The sequence below is a fragment of the Lygodium microphyllum genome, chromosome 17, assembly GCF_053477565.2.
Source record: "Lygodium microphyllum isolate KBCC chromosome 17, Lygodium_microphyllum_v1.1.10, whole genome shotgun sequence".
NCBI classification, from domain to species: Eukaryota; Viridiplantae; Streptophyta; class Polypodiopsida; order Schizaeales; family Lygodiaceae; genus Lygodium; species Lygodium microphyllum.
Window position 1 is genome coordinate 7,208,732 of NC_141151.1, and position 14,342 is coordinate 7,223,073.

Sequence of the window (14,342 nt, forward strand, 5' to 3'; positions counted from 1 at the left end):
ACAAGTGAAAAAGGAAATAAAAACTTGTGACAAGAATAGGTAAAAAGTAATCAAAAGTGCTTAGGCATAGGCTAAGTTACACTAAGCATACACTAGAATTAGGCTACATTAGCCTTAGACTAGGCCTAGGATAGGCTAGGTTTACACTTAGATGGGTTATAAGCAAGAATCCATGTACTACAAAAGCATATGAGCATACTAATGTTGACTATTGACAGTTCTTTTGGTGTCACTATTAGCATTACTAAAATTAGAGATGCTATACTAAGAAGAAAATTTTTTTGAAATCTTTTGCACAGAAATGCATGTGCACATGCACGTGCGTGCACACGCATACACACACAAGGAGCTTCTGAAGAGTTTCTACATAGGAAAACTCTTGGAGGAATGTAGGAAATCCTCTATTTTTCCCTAGGTATGTATATATGGATTCCCTATGGATAACTAGGGAATTACATCCCCTGCATCTCATGGTAGGAAATCCTAGGCATGCATTATGAATTCCTTATACATAACTAGGGAATTTTATTCCCCACAACTTAAACCAGGGATTTTTGGGTAATCTAACTAGGGAATCATGTTTCTCACATAGCATAGTAGGAATTATAGGCCACATAACTAGGAAATTCAATTTCCCACATTTCATACTAGGAAATTACAAATAGCCATTTCAAGAATATATACTTTGTGAAAATTTACAAATAGTTTGTGGAAATGGTCACCAAAAAATTTACACTTAAATTAAGTAGTCATGCAATAATACCATATTGCTTCTCATTCTCTTTTTACAAACTTTTGCAAAATTCTTCTCCTTACTCCTCTAATGGTTATTTGGTGATGTACCAAGCCTTATAAAGAATGCTATATTGATCAATAATTGAATATTTAGCACCATGTGACCTAGCTCAATACTTGTGGAAATTAGGAGCCAATTGTACCATGCCATTTGTGCATCTTCTTCTGCAAGTTTCTAATGCATATACATAGCAAAAATAGATGAAAAGGATCTTGATTTGAATATGAGTAATGTTCTACAATAAGCATCAACATATTAAGCCTACCTCTACGAAAAACTTTGGCATAACCAGCCTCAAAAGACATATACTAATCTTATAGAAAGATGTTGCATTCCATGTTGGTAAGGCCCCGAGGGGTCCACCTTATAGAACATGTAAGATACCACATGAGTTCAAAAGAAAGGGTATGTTTACTATGTTGACTTACAAATTTCTAAAAACATAAGGGTTTTTTAAATGTGCTCAATGTAAATACACATTATGGTTTTTTTATTCAAAAAATTTCAAAGGCACAATTGGGGGGTAGGGGGCAATGTGTCATGAGGGGAGGTCTGGGGTGGGGATGGGTGTGTGGGTTGGGGGGAGGGGGGGAGAAGGGGAAGAGTGTCAATACTTATACTTGGTTATGTGTGTGTGTGTGTGTACACGTGCATGTATGTGCACACATTTGATTGGTTAGGAAGAAATTCGCAAAGCCTGCTAGATTCTATATGAAAGGATGAAGGGGATGGCCCAAATGTTCTTGAGTTGATCGTTCTCCCTTTCTATTGTGCCCTCCCTAGTGAGATGTAGATGGAAATTTTTTTAGCACAAGGAGAGTGGTAGTAGCCACCAACATTGCTGAAGCCTCTTTGACAATTGATGACATTTCTAATGTAGTTGATCCAAGATTTGTAAAAATAATGTTTACAATCCCATAATCCCTCATCATTACATATGTTTCTCAAGTATTTGCAAAACAAGTTTAGCCATATTGGACTAGGCAAGTGCTACTAGTTGTATATAGAAAGTGCATACAAAAATGGGATGCTAGCAACATTTGTCCTAGAGATTTAGAGAATCAACCTTGGTATCACAACTTTACAAATGAAGGCTATGGGCATTAATGATTATTATTATTTGACTTTATGGACTGGCATGCCTTTCGACCGGTTCCCTCATCACAACCTCTACTCATGGAGTCCTCATCTTTGGTTATATCGATGGTAAGAATATATAACATGCATTTTGTTGAGAAATTTGCAATCACACCCACTCTATAGCCCCTTTGTAATGAACAACAATGCAAAGGATCACATTGCAAATAAAGCCTTAGACTAGATCATGTATACATGGTTTATTAAAACCATAGTTGGTGAATGCCATGGTCCCTTTCCACCTATTTCCACCTACTAATACCACCTACTATAAGCTTATGAAAGGCACTCATCCCCACACTCATTTGATCCATCATTCTCATTCAGTTATACTTACATTATGCTTAAGTAATATTAGTTGTTGTCTTTTATCATTAATTATGTCTCATTATGATTGTCTACTTGCTCATTAGTGATTCACCCTAGCATGCATCCTCAATATTTTAACATTGTTTACACGTCTCCATGATTTGAAACTTCTACATGAATTGCAATAATTCTAGATTGACTCATAATGCAAAGAAGAATCAAACTAGTTTACACTGGTACTTTTAAATTTCAAGTTTGAAATCCTTTCCATTGAATTTCCTCACGTTTGTCATGATGGGTATGCATGTTGAGATCAAGGAGCTGATGTGAAATCAATACTTTCAAATGCATTTCAGTGATACTAATTTTGCATTTGAACTATGAACTAGCTTGTTGCTATTATGCTCATTTCTTGAATGAATATATGTAGTATACCAACTAATTTGGAAATATAATAGAAGTTGTAAAGTCAAAGAGTTACTATTGTGTCTTCTGGATATTGTTGTGGAGGATCTAAATAACTTTGTGTGATGAAACCCAAGAGAAAATAGGAGCACTTACTAGAAAAGCTACTACTGAATGAGGGCAATAGAGGCTTGTAGAGTTGCTCCTTTTGATCTGATAAAAAGAAAGATGTCTTCTTGAGCATTCAGTTCTCATTGCTAGTCCTCCCTCTCATGTAGAACTTATCAAGGATCTTTCTCTTATAGAGGGCTTGAAGATCAATCTTACTAATTGGTTGGTTGGAAGTAATATAAGCAGTGTTGATGAGTCTGCTATGCACTCACATAGTTCAAAACTACAGGTTGATAAGGATGAGAATCATGGTAGTGATGCATCTCATCTCTGTGGAACAAGCTCTGCATCTGTCCCATAAATGTAACATTGGAATTTCTCGACAAAAATTAGCATTATCCTCTCACCTTTCAATGATGAACATTAGGCACTGTTGCATATGTTGGTTAATGCAGACACTGAAGTTTTGATTGCACGTTTGTCGTGTTCATATAGGAAGGATAGTGGAACTAGTATAGGTTTACCTTTGAAAAGCATTTATCAAGCTAAGTGAAAGAATGGAATACAGAACTTGACATGATTCTGTTTGTTAATCTAATGAACTTTCTCAACAACAGATACTACTGTTTGTTTGCTACTACTAAAAAATGCTATTTGTTCATGGCAACCTGTACCTAATTAACCACATTGTGTGTTTGCAAAAGTCATTTGAAATTGATGGAAAACAAGGAAATGATAAAAGTGCTTGTAGCCTTTTTAACCCTACTCCTAGCTTTCCTAATACAAGCTTCATTATTTTGCCTCTCCTTATTCAATATGAATAGGAGACATGTTTTAGTATGTAAAAAAGTTCTGTGGGTGTGTGCACTTTGTGGTTGCATCCCGATTGTGCTTGTTCTATGTGCCTGGAACTCTCTTAATTAGGTATAAGCTTTGACATGTAGGTACTCGCTGATGGTGTGCACAGAGCAAGATGCGTCTCTACAGTAAGCCCTTGTCTATGTCACAAAAGGATAGACAAACTGAAAGCTCTGAGGTAAGTGGAATTGAAGTTTCTTATTCTTTTAGTAAAAATCTTTATGGATTATGGGTTGAGGCAATGATTTTGGGCATGTTGCGAGATAGTCTTTCTAGTAACATCTTAGATAACTTAGTACATATTGCTGTTATCTTAGTTTCCAAGAGTATAAGCTTCTAGTTTTTAGTATTGGTGAGTATTGTGGTTTGGAGTTTGGTTCCAACTCTTCTTACTCAACCGGTCTAAGATTTGAATGGTAGGATACCTAGAATCTGCTCCAAAAATGGATTCTTGATACAAAATTGTTAGTTGAGCCCTCATGTGCATCCAACCTTGTGGCACAAGAGGTCTCTCTGATGAGAAGGAAAGAGGTTGTCCATATGTTGCCAACCAATCAATAGCTCCCACAAAATGATCCCAAAGCTCCACACACAAAATTGATTATTAAAAAGGCATACTTACATACATATTTCTGTAAGGATTATGCATTGTGATGTGCTTGTTTTGTCTTGGATAGTGCTTAATCCACTTGAACAAGGGTCAAAGAGACTTTAGCTTTAAAAATGCCCAATAAAAGGAAGAGGACAGGTTCACATGATCACAAGGAGGAGGAGGAGGAGGAGGAGGAGGAGGAGGCAAAGAGACTTTAGCTTTAAAAATGCCCAATAAAAGGAAGAGGACAGGTTCACATGATCACAAGGAGGAGGAGGAGGAGGCAAAGAGGGAATGGTTTTCTTTCATTGGAGGGGTTCACATGAGGAGAAGGAGGAGGTTAGAGGAGGCAAAGAGCATATGGTTTTCTTTCATTAAGGGAGCATGAATGATGAGCATGAGTAGGCTAGTCAATTGGAAGGACTTGTATAGCACAGAAAATTCCTTGATTCCTCCCTGGGTAATGTGAAGGGTAGGGAATATATGCACAAAAATACTATCAAGAATGCTTCTTTATTCTGCAGCATTGTATCTAAGATATACATGTACCTGCATCAAAGATTTAAGGTTCATGATAGTAACCCTATTAAATGATAGACCTAAAAGTTGGTACTATAGATTATATAATTGCATTTTTACACCGATAAAATCAATACAAAAGAATAAAGACATTTAGATGCAAACCATATGACCATGTATTCCATCTAACATTAATTTAAGTAAAAGAAGTATAAAATTATATAATCTACTTTTCTAAATGCCTTTGCCTAAGAAAATTTATTTATCTAAATTAAAAAATTTCTTGTAAAAATATGGATATATTTTTTATAACATCATCTAGAAACTATTATAAAAAGAATAGAGAAATAACACATTGTATGGGTTAAGAGCCTTCAATTCTGAGTCATGTTCTCCATTGGCTGAAAAAAAAAGATTTGAAATATTTAACACATATTTTCCTAAGCCAAATTCATAGGTATATAGCTATATATTCTAGTGCTTTTGAGGTCATGTATCTCTAGTCCTTAATCTTTTTACCATAACCTATTCATGAAAATTTGGACCAAGCCCCTTAGTATAGCATATCATGTGTATATATGTGTGTATGTTCAAAGAGAGAGAGAGAGAGAGAGAGAGAGAGAGAGAGAGAGAGAGAGAGAGAGAGAGAGAGAGAGAGAGAGAGAGAGAGAGAGAGAGAGAGAGAGAGAGAGAGAGTGTGTGTGTGTGTGTGTGTGTGTGTGTTTTTGTGAAGTTAATATTTCTAAATTTGCTTCAATTAATTTTTAGCTAAGTATTTTTATATTAATTTATTTGTAAGCCTCCAGCTCTACTACTTTTAAGAGTCTCCATCTAGTTCTTAAATGTCTCTAGACCCCTCATTTTTAGGGCTTATCTTGCCTTTTATTGTAATGACCATTGAGCTTCCATCAATTTGACTTTTCATTTTCTAAACCTTAACTTTTATTGTTTATGAAAGTCTATATTCCTTGATCCTTAGCCTTCCATAGAAAGAGGAATATAATAGCTTAACCTATTAACATGGTATATAATAACCACTAATCTGAGAAATAACAAAATAGACTGGTGTCATTTTGCAATAAATAAAAAATTACCTAAGAGCTTTCAAATGATTATGCATGTAGCGATATATGAATTTTCTTTCTAATAGGGTCCATACTTGAGAAATAGATGTAATGATGAGGGAGTCTAAACCAAGCTTGGGATTGCAAACATTACTTTTGCAAATCTTGGATTAATTACATTATAAATGTCATCAATTTGTCAAAGAGGCTTCAACAATGTTGGTGGCTACTACCACTTTCCTTGTTCCTAGAGGAACTTGCTCAAAAATTTCCATCGACATCTCACTAGGGAGGGCACAATAGAAAGGGAGAATGATTAGCTCAAGAACATTTGGGCCATCCTTTCATCCTTTCATAGAGAATCTAGCAGGCTTTGTGGATTTCTTCCTAACCAGTCAAATGCATGCACATACATGCACGTGTGCACACACGTGCATGTGTGCACACACACATGCACATGTGCACATACACATACACATAACCAAGTCTAAGTATTGACACTCTTCCCCCCTCTTCCCCCCCCCCCAACCCCACACCACACCTCCCCTCATGACACATCTCCCCCTCCCCCCCAATTGTGCCTCTAAAAATTTTTGAATAAAAAGACCCATAATGTGAATTTACGTTGAGCATATTTAAAAAACCTTCTGTTTTTAGAAATTTGTAAGTCAACATAGTAAACATACTCTTTCTTTTGAACTCATGTGGTATCTTACATGTTCCATAAGGTGGACTCCCCGAGACCTTACCAACATGGAATGCAACATCTTTCTATAAGTTTAGTATATTTCCTTTTAGGCTGGTTATGCCAAAGTTTTCCATAGAGCTAGGCTTAGTATGTTGATGCTTATTGTAGAATATTACCCTTATGAAAAACAAGTTCCTTTTCATCTATTTTTGCAATATATATGCATCAGAAACTTGCAGAAGAAGTGGCACGGTACAATTGGCTCCTAATTTCCATAATATTAAGCTAGGTCACATGGTGCTAAATATACAATTATTGAGCAATATGGCTACCTTTATTAGGCTTGATACATCACCAAACCATTAGAGGATTAAGGAGAAGAATTTTGCAAAAGTTTGTAAAAAAAGGATGAGAAGCAATATTGTATTATTGCATAACTACTTAATTTAGGTGTAATTTTTTTGGTGGTCATTTCCACAAACTATTTTTAAATTTTTACAAAGTATATATTCTTAAAATGGCTATTTATAATTTCCTAGTCTCCTTCTCAACAATAAGCACTTCAAATCCTTGAGATTTTGCCATACAAGCATAGATGGAAAAGACATCAGCTCGATCATCCCATCCAGTCCCTTTCTTGATCGCATCACCTATGGCTGAAAGTTCAGATGATGAAGCCTTTCCCTTTTTCTCTATATGCAGTGCACATGACCATAAAGGAGATTTGTCCTTCAGCAAACTGCTCTAATTGAAGGCCATAAGTAGTAGCTTCTCTTTCCACCTCTTGCATCACATGAGAAAATCGCAAAAGAGATTCCTCTAACAATTTCTTCATACCACCCTTATCGAAATTGGGTTTGATCAACTACTCTAAATCTCCAAAACATATCATCTTATCTTTCCAGACTACCAACTTTAGCCTTCTCGCCTCTTCAAAATCTTGACAATCCTTCCACTCATGATCTGGACTATCACACCACATGCAACGATAGACATGATCATTCTTGGAAGAATTTGCTGGAGAAGAAAAAGTTGGGGCTAAAATTGGAGCTTGCCTAAGTGGCTGCTACTCCATTCTAGTCATCTTGATTTGTAGGTCTTTTAAGTTCTTTGATATCTCCTCCAGCATATCTTTGACAACCAGTTTTGCAGATGGTTTGACAACTATAGTAGGACTAGGCATAGGCATAGACATAGGATGAGAAATAGAAGAAGTAGCTGATGATGCAATAGGAGAAGTAGGAGAAGTCATGGTAGGAGAAGACATCGCTAGTGGTGACTACATCCCATTCTGCAAGTGAGCCTTCCATCTCCACCTCTTTGTGAGTGTAGAAATTGCATCGACAGCATCCTACCATAGGCTGCATATGGTCCTCTTTGTCTTCAATCCCATAGGCTGCATATGGTCCTCTCTAGTGGCTCTCCCAACTCATCCTAGAGTGCAAGATCAGCCACATGTAAGAATAACTCCACTTTCTCTGAGTTTAGAGTTCTTTGCTCTAGTGTATCCAAATGGTTGTATCGCTCTTCAAACTCCCGCAAGAATTCAAAAGCAACAAGTCCTTTGTTGGACTGATAAACCCACTCTCTGAATGTCTTCCATCTAGCAATACCATAATCCTCCAAGAAATATGGATCTTTGAGCGCTTTCTTGAAAGCATCCCAGTTTGAGTCCTGTACAAACAAATCTATCACTCTTACCTGAAAAGGAGGCATGACAAGTCGTAAGAAATAAGTGCTTCAATTGGTCAGAACTCTAAAGAAGTGCATCTAGCTTTCAAAGGCTTTAAGGTAGGATGAAACATTCCTGCCACCATCAAATAATATTCGTTCACTAACCATAGCCTTGATTGCCTTGGTCACACCATGTGTATGCTCATATTCTTGATGCAACAGTTGTTGTTGATCCAAGTGCTGCTAATGCAACTGTTGCTATGCTGCATAGATAACTGCATCTGCTGATTCTACATCATAATGGCTGAAAAAGAGTTTGTAGCAAAGTCTTTATCTCATCGTTGAAAAGGAGCAAACAGTCAATGATGAAGGTGGATTGTTCGAAGAGTCTCCCATCTTGATGAGATCAGAAGCAATGCTTTCGCGTCAAGTTCACCAGATGTTGCACAAAATATGCATAGGAGTTCGTAAAAGGAGGAAGCTCCTGGCACTGCTAGTCAATATTAGGCTCCTCCCAAACCAAGTTGGTGTCGCCTCGTTAGCAATCATCCTCCCCCAAACTGGTTTCAGCACTCATCCCTTTTAAGCTCATAAAGCCAGCTCCATCAATAGCGCCACCCTCAAATCTCCTCTCTTCTTCAGCACAAAAAGCCCGTGGAAAGCTTTTGTTCATCAGTGTCATCAACAGAGGCCATCATCATTGCCCACGTCATCAACTCGCCTTCCTATTCCATCAACTTTGCGATACTCTGCAATCCAGAATGTCCTCCTAGCTTTCGCGTGTCATATTATTGCACCAATCATTGTCTTGCAATAATACTTATATCCTCATATGCCGTTGACATTCATATGCCAGTCGAAATATGTTGTCTGGCTACTTCCTCCTATTAGGCCGCCATTATCAACCTTCACAATGATTTTGTGAGGGAACAAAGCGGCTGATGTTTAGATCAAGTGCTTCTTTGTCTCAGCGTATTACACGCTGAAGTATACTCTACGTTGACTGTGATCCACTCTTTCTTCTCTTTATCGGACACAAGAATAAATCAACGTCATTGGTGCTCACGATATATCATCCTTCTGGCCTTGGGTATCCTTAGCATCATAGTGGGGCTCTTCAAGCGACTAAAGCACAGCAAATCAAAGCTTCCCAGCTGCATTACACCAAGACATTTAGCCTTTACCACCTCGAATAAGTGTTAGTGCTAAAGCTACTGCGACTCTCTCCTCTAATAACTCTTCTCTTCTTATTCTTTGCACCACTGCAACACAAATTTAGAGTACTTGGCGGTAGTTGAACAGATTGGGCAATACACACAGCTTCTGAAACAACTGATGCTCCTTTAGTAATAGAGGGTAGTGTGCCATATCTAGAATGGCTTGAAAGAGGACATATTAACATAAAAGATTTGAAGGTCCATTATCATGCCATTGGTTATCAAAGGGATCAATCTGGAAATAGCTGGTGGACATAAGATAGGTGTTGTAGGAAGAATTAAAAGTGGAAAATCAACATTGGTCCAAATCACTTTTGATGAATTCAACATTACTTCTATGGACTCCATGATTTAAGATCAAGGTTAGAAATAATTCCTGAAGATCCTGTGCTGTTTGAAGGTACTATAAGAACAAATATGGACCCCTTATGTGTCCATTTAGAAGAGGATATTTGGGAGGGCTTAAGAATATGTCAATTGTCTGATATTGTTGAGTCGAGAAACGGCATTGTCATAATGGTGAACTTTTCAACATCTTTAGTCACATTCCATATAGCCATACTCATGAACTTGCCAATGTCTATCATAACCAAAAGAACCTTATCTTCCATGCAATGTGCCCTAATCAGAAAATATGCTTTGAAACAAAACTTTGTGCTCATCCACTCATCATTCGAGAAAATATGCAATGTTGGATCCATGCGATGCAATCAATTAAATGATGTACACACAAAAATTATGAATGCACTGAAGAAAATGTGCCTAGCCTATCTACATGTGCTCGTGCGTCATGCAAAATGCAGATCAAAAGACACACACACAACGAAAAACAAATTCCTAATGATGCTAACTAATGAGTTCAAATTCTTAGCAAAATACTCAGCCCTCAGGTTTGTAGTGGTGGACGCGCAACATCATGACAAGGCACAACCTTTTATATGAAGATTTTCAGAGATTATAGTCCCTTTTAAAACACCAACACAAAGTATCATATCCTCTCCACTACAATTTTTTAACCCATGTAATAAGCCCTTCATTTCTTTGTTTTGAGGACAACAACATCCAATAAGGGATGGATTGTAATGAATGAAAATATTTGAATAATGCTTAGTGTCATATTGATCTAAGTATAAAAAGGGTGAATGACACTTGTACAGATACCATCTTTGAATAATACAACTTCCTCTTTCTTCTCAAGGTTTTCTCCTATCCTTCCATGGTTGCCAACCATCTCTCTCTCTTCTTGCTATCTTTCTCTCTCCAGTTTTAGCCTTTCTCTCTCTTTCTCTAGTCTTTCTTTCTCCTATGCACTCTCTTTATTTCTCTTTTATATTCTTCTTTCTCTCTCCTCTCAGGTCCCTTCTTTATAAAGATTTACCTTGTATGCTTTGATGGAAGATGTGTCCTCTTTTTTCACAATAACTGCCTTGAAAGCTCTCTCTATGTGTGTGTGTGATATTTTTATTTTTCTACTTTTGATTCAACAAGAGGAAAGTTGAAAATAGCATAGCATGGTTTTAATTTAGAAATGTGTGTAACTGAGGATTTATAATCTTACAAAAATTCTCTTTTTTTGCATTTAAATTAGCATTTTAATGAGATATCTGATGTCGAGCTACACCACCCACATAAACAAAATATTTAACAATTATTTAAATACACTTGTAAATCCATGTCGCCCTCATGTATCTCTACTCTGATTTTGTTGTAGTGAAATATGAGAGATATTATGAGTACTTTTGATTTACCATTCAAAACAGGTAAAAGGAGACCCTATTTGCTATCAAATATGAGTGATGTTATGAGTGCTTTTGATGCACTATGCAAAATAGATGAAAGCAGATCCAAGAATAGCAAGACATTTTTTATTTTGTCTTTATACTACTGTTACCGTGTTTCCGACCGTGTTTCCGCAGCACAAAGGAGCGGAAAATGGAAAAATTCAAATGTTCGGACATGACCCGCAAGAAGCTTCGGTGTCGGGCCAAGGCAATGAAAGAGGAAAAAGACGCACCATTAAAATGCGGAAGCGCCCCCGAATCTGTGTAAAAGAGTGTCAGGCTCGCTCCTGTGCAAAGTGTAGGCATTAGTTGGGAATAGGATAAATTAGAATAGTGGGAAATGAGAAAAAGGGCCTAGGCTATGGCCGGCCATGTAAAAGAGGAATGACCACCCAAAAAGGACTTAGGGCTTTGTATATAAAGTTGAAAAGAGAATGAGAAGCTCATTCTTTGGTGTGTGGTAAAAAGAGTCTTCTTCTTCCTCTCTTCTTCTCTCCTTCTTGCTTGTGTGTGCTCTTGAGAGAGGGAGTGTGAGAGTGTGAGGGGGTGAGGGTGTGTGAGAGTGAGGGATCAAGAGGGTGAAGCTCTTCACCTTCTCCTCTTCTCTTCTTCTCTTCTTCTCTTCTCTTCGCTTCTCTTCTCTTGTGCGCGCGGCTATGGAGGAGGCTTGAGGATGCTTGAGCTAGCATCAAGAATCGTGGAGCTACCGGAGTGCAAGAGAGAGAAGGGTACTCTATTGGGCATCAAGGTAAGCTCACTACACTTGTAGGATCGACGGCGCGTGGGCTAGGTGAGAGATAGCCATTAGAGCTCGCTTGGAATGCTTGAAACAATAAGTGGTCCGTGGGTCTTGGCGGTTGAGCGAAAGCTCCCACATTTTGGTTCCGTTGCCGGGACCAACGGATTCAAGCTTGAGCACTTGCGCGCCTCATATCGAGCATCGAAGTAGGGTATTTATCCCCAAAACGGAGCCTGGGATAGGTAGGAGGTTGGGTGTTTTCAATCTTCAAAACAGGTAAGTATTTTGGGATATTCTGGTTGTTTGATCATCAAAAAACAGGGAGAAATTAGTTCACTGTTTTGCTTTCGATTTATGTTGTGTTTAGAGTAGGTTAACAGTAGGAAATCACAACCGAGAGGCAGAGGGTTTGTTGATGTAAAATAGGGAGAAAATCGGGAAAACAGGGGGAAAATGGAGGAAACGCGCATTTGAATGTATAGGAATCACTAGGAAAGTTATCTGTAGCATCTAGGGAATGACCAGCAGGGTATAAGTTCTAGAAGGGCAAGGGAATCCTCATTTGCAACCAACTGAGAGAGAGAGAGAGAGAGAGAGAGAGCTTGGGTGACCGTTCGATCGATAAGGGCACGGAGTGACATTGCATTCGGCGATTCCCACGTACATAGATCTCTCCCTCACCACTCCAACATCATTGTTAACCCTCAAACAAACGAAGGTGGAAAATCCAAAAAAGCTAAAGCAGAAGACAAAGACAAAGGCCAAGCCAAAGAGAAACGGAAGACAAAGACGCACAAGGAGAAGAGTCCTAAATAAGGGAGAAAGGCGCACAAGGAAAAGCGCAAGTCAAAACTTTTGTAAAAGAGCGCAAGCGCATCATGGTTTAATTCAAGGAGCGCCGAGCTCTCACCCGTGCAATTTGTAAATGTAGATGGGCGGAGGAAAGGAAGCTAGGAAGATAGAAGGACAATGGGAAAAAGGGCCTAGGCTACGACCTAGGCTACGACCGGCCATGTAAAAAGGGGAAAGGGGATGACCGCCTAAAAGGGATTTAGGGTTTTGTATATAAAGTTGAAAAGTGAATGAGAAGCTCATTCTTGTGTGTGGCCAAAAGTAGCTCTCCTCTTCTTCTTCTTCTTGCTTGCTTGAGCTTGTGCTTGAGAGAGGGAGTGTGAAAGTGTGAGGGAGTGAGTGTGTGAGGGTGAGGGACCATGGAGGAGAAGCTCTCCATCTTCTCCTCTCTTCTTCTCTTCTCTTGTCTTGCTCTCGGCAATGGAGGTTGGGGATGGAGCTTGCTTGAAGCTTGCACTTGGATCGTGGAGCTACCAGAGTGCGCGAGAGAGGAGGTAACTCTATCGGCATGGAGGTAAGCTCACTACACTTGTAGATATGGATGGCGCGTCGGCTATGTGAGAGGTAGCCATTAGTGCTCGACTTGGAACGCTTGAAACAATAAGCGGTCTGTGGGTCTTGGCGGTTGAGTGAAAGCTCCCACATTTTGGTTCTATTGCCCGGACCAACGGATTCAAGCCTTGAGCGCTTGCGCGCTTCGAATCGAGCATCAAAGTAAGGGGTTTCCCCCGAACCGGTGCTTGAGATAGGTAGGAAGTGAGGGGGTTGAAGATGGTATTCGATCTCCTTGGCAAGTAGGTTTTTTGATTTTTTGAGATCTATGTTATGAGATGGAGTAGTGTAGGTATTTACTTTGTGATTTGTATGCATTTAGGATATGAAAAAACAAAGAAAAAGAAGCAAACAACAGGGTTTTCTGTTGCTGTATAACAGGCTAAAATAGAGAAATAGGGGCACAGATCCTTGGAGTGCCGTTTGATTCGAGCACCACAGTGATTCCAGGCATGTCTGGCATTTCATTGTAGTGTTTTGCACCTATTTGGAAGGCGCTAGATGATTTGGTGGAGTAGACGTTGACCTAGAGGCATCGCGTGCAACTCGCGAGCCGTCGGCCGCGTCGTTGGACCAGGCTATCCGAATCCCAGAATCGGACCAGTCCAGAATCGGACCAGTCCATAATCGGACGCTCGGACAACCGTCCGATCGGACCACTCGGACCAACCCATCCGATTTTGGAAATCAGACCACCCGGAATTGGAGCACCCAGAATCGGACCACCTAGAATCAGACCATTCGACTACTAGAATCGGACCACCCTGTCCCATTCCGATTCCCAGAATCGGACCACTTTGAAAATCGAACCACTTTTTTGATCCGACTCCCAGAATCGGACATGACCAAAATCAGACCACTGGTCTGATCGGACCAACCCAAAATCGGATGTCCGATCCTAATAATCGAACTCCTGAAAATCGGACATCTGAGAATCGGGTAGAAAACTGTCAAAATCGGACAGGTATCTAGAACACAAATTCTGACGCATCTAAACCCCAAAATTGACCCCAAAGACCACGTAGAGCTAAAGGCACATTATAGATCC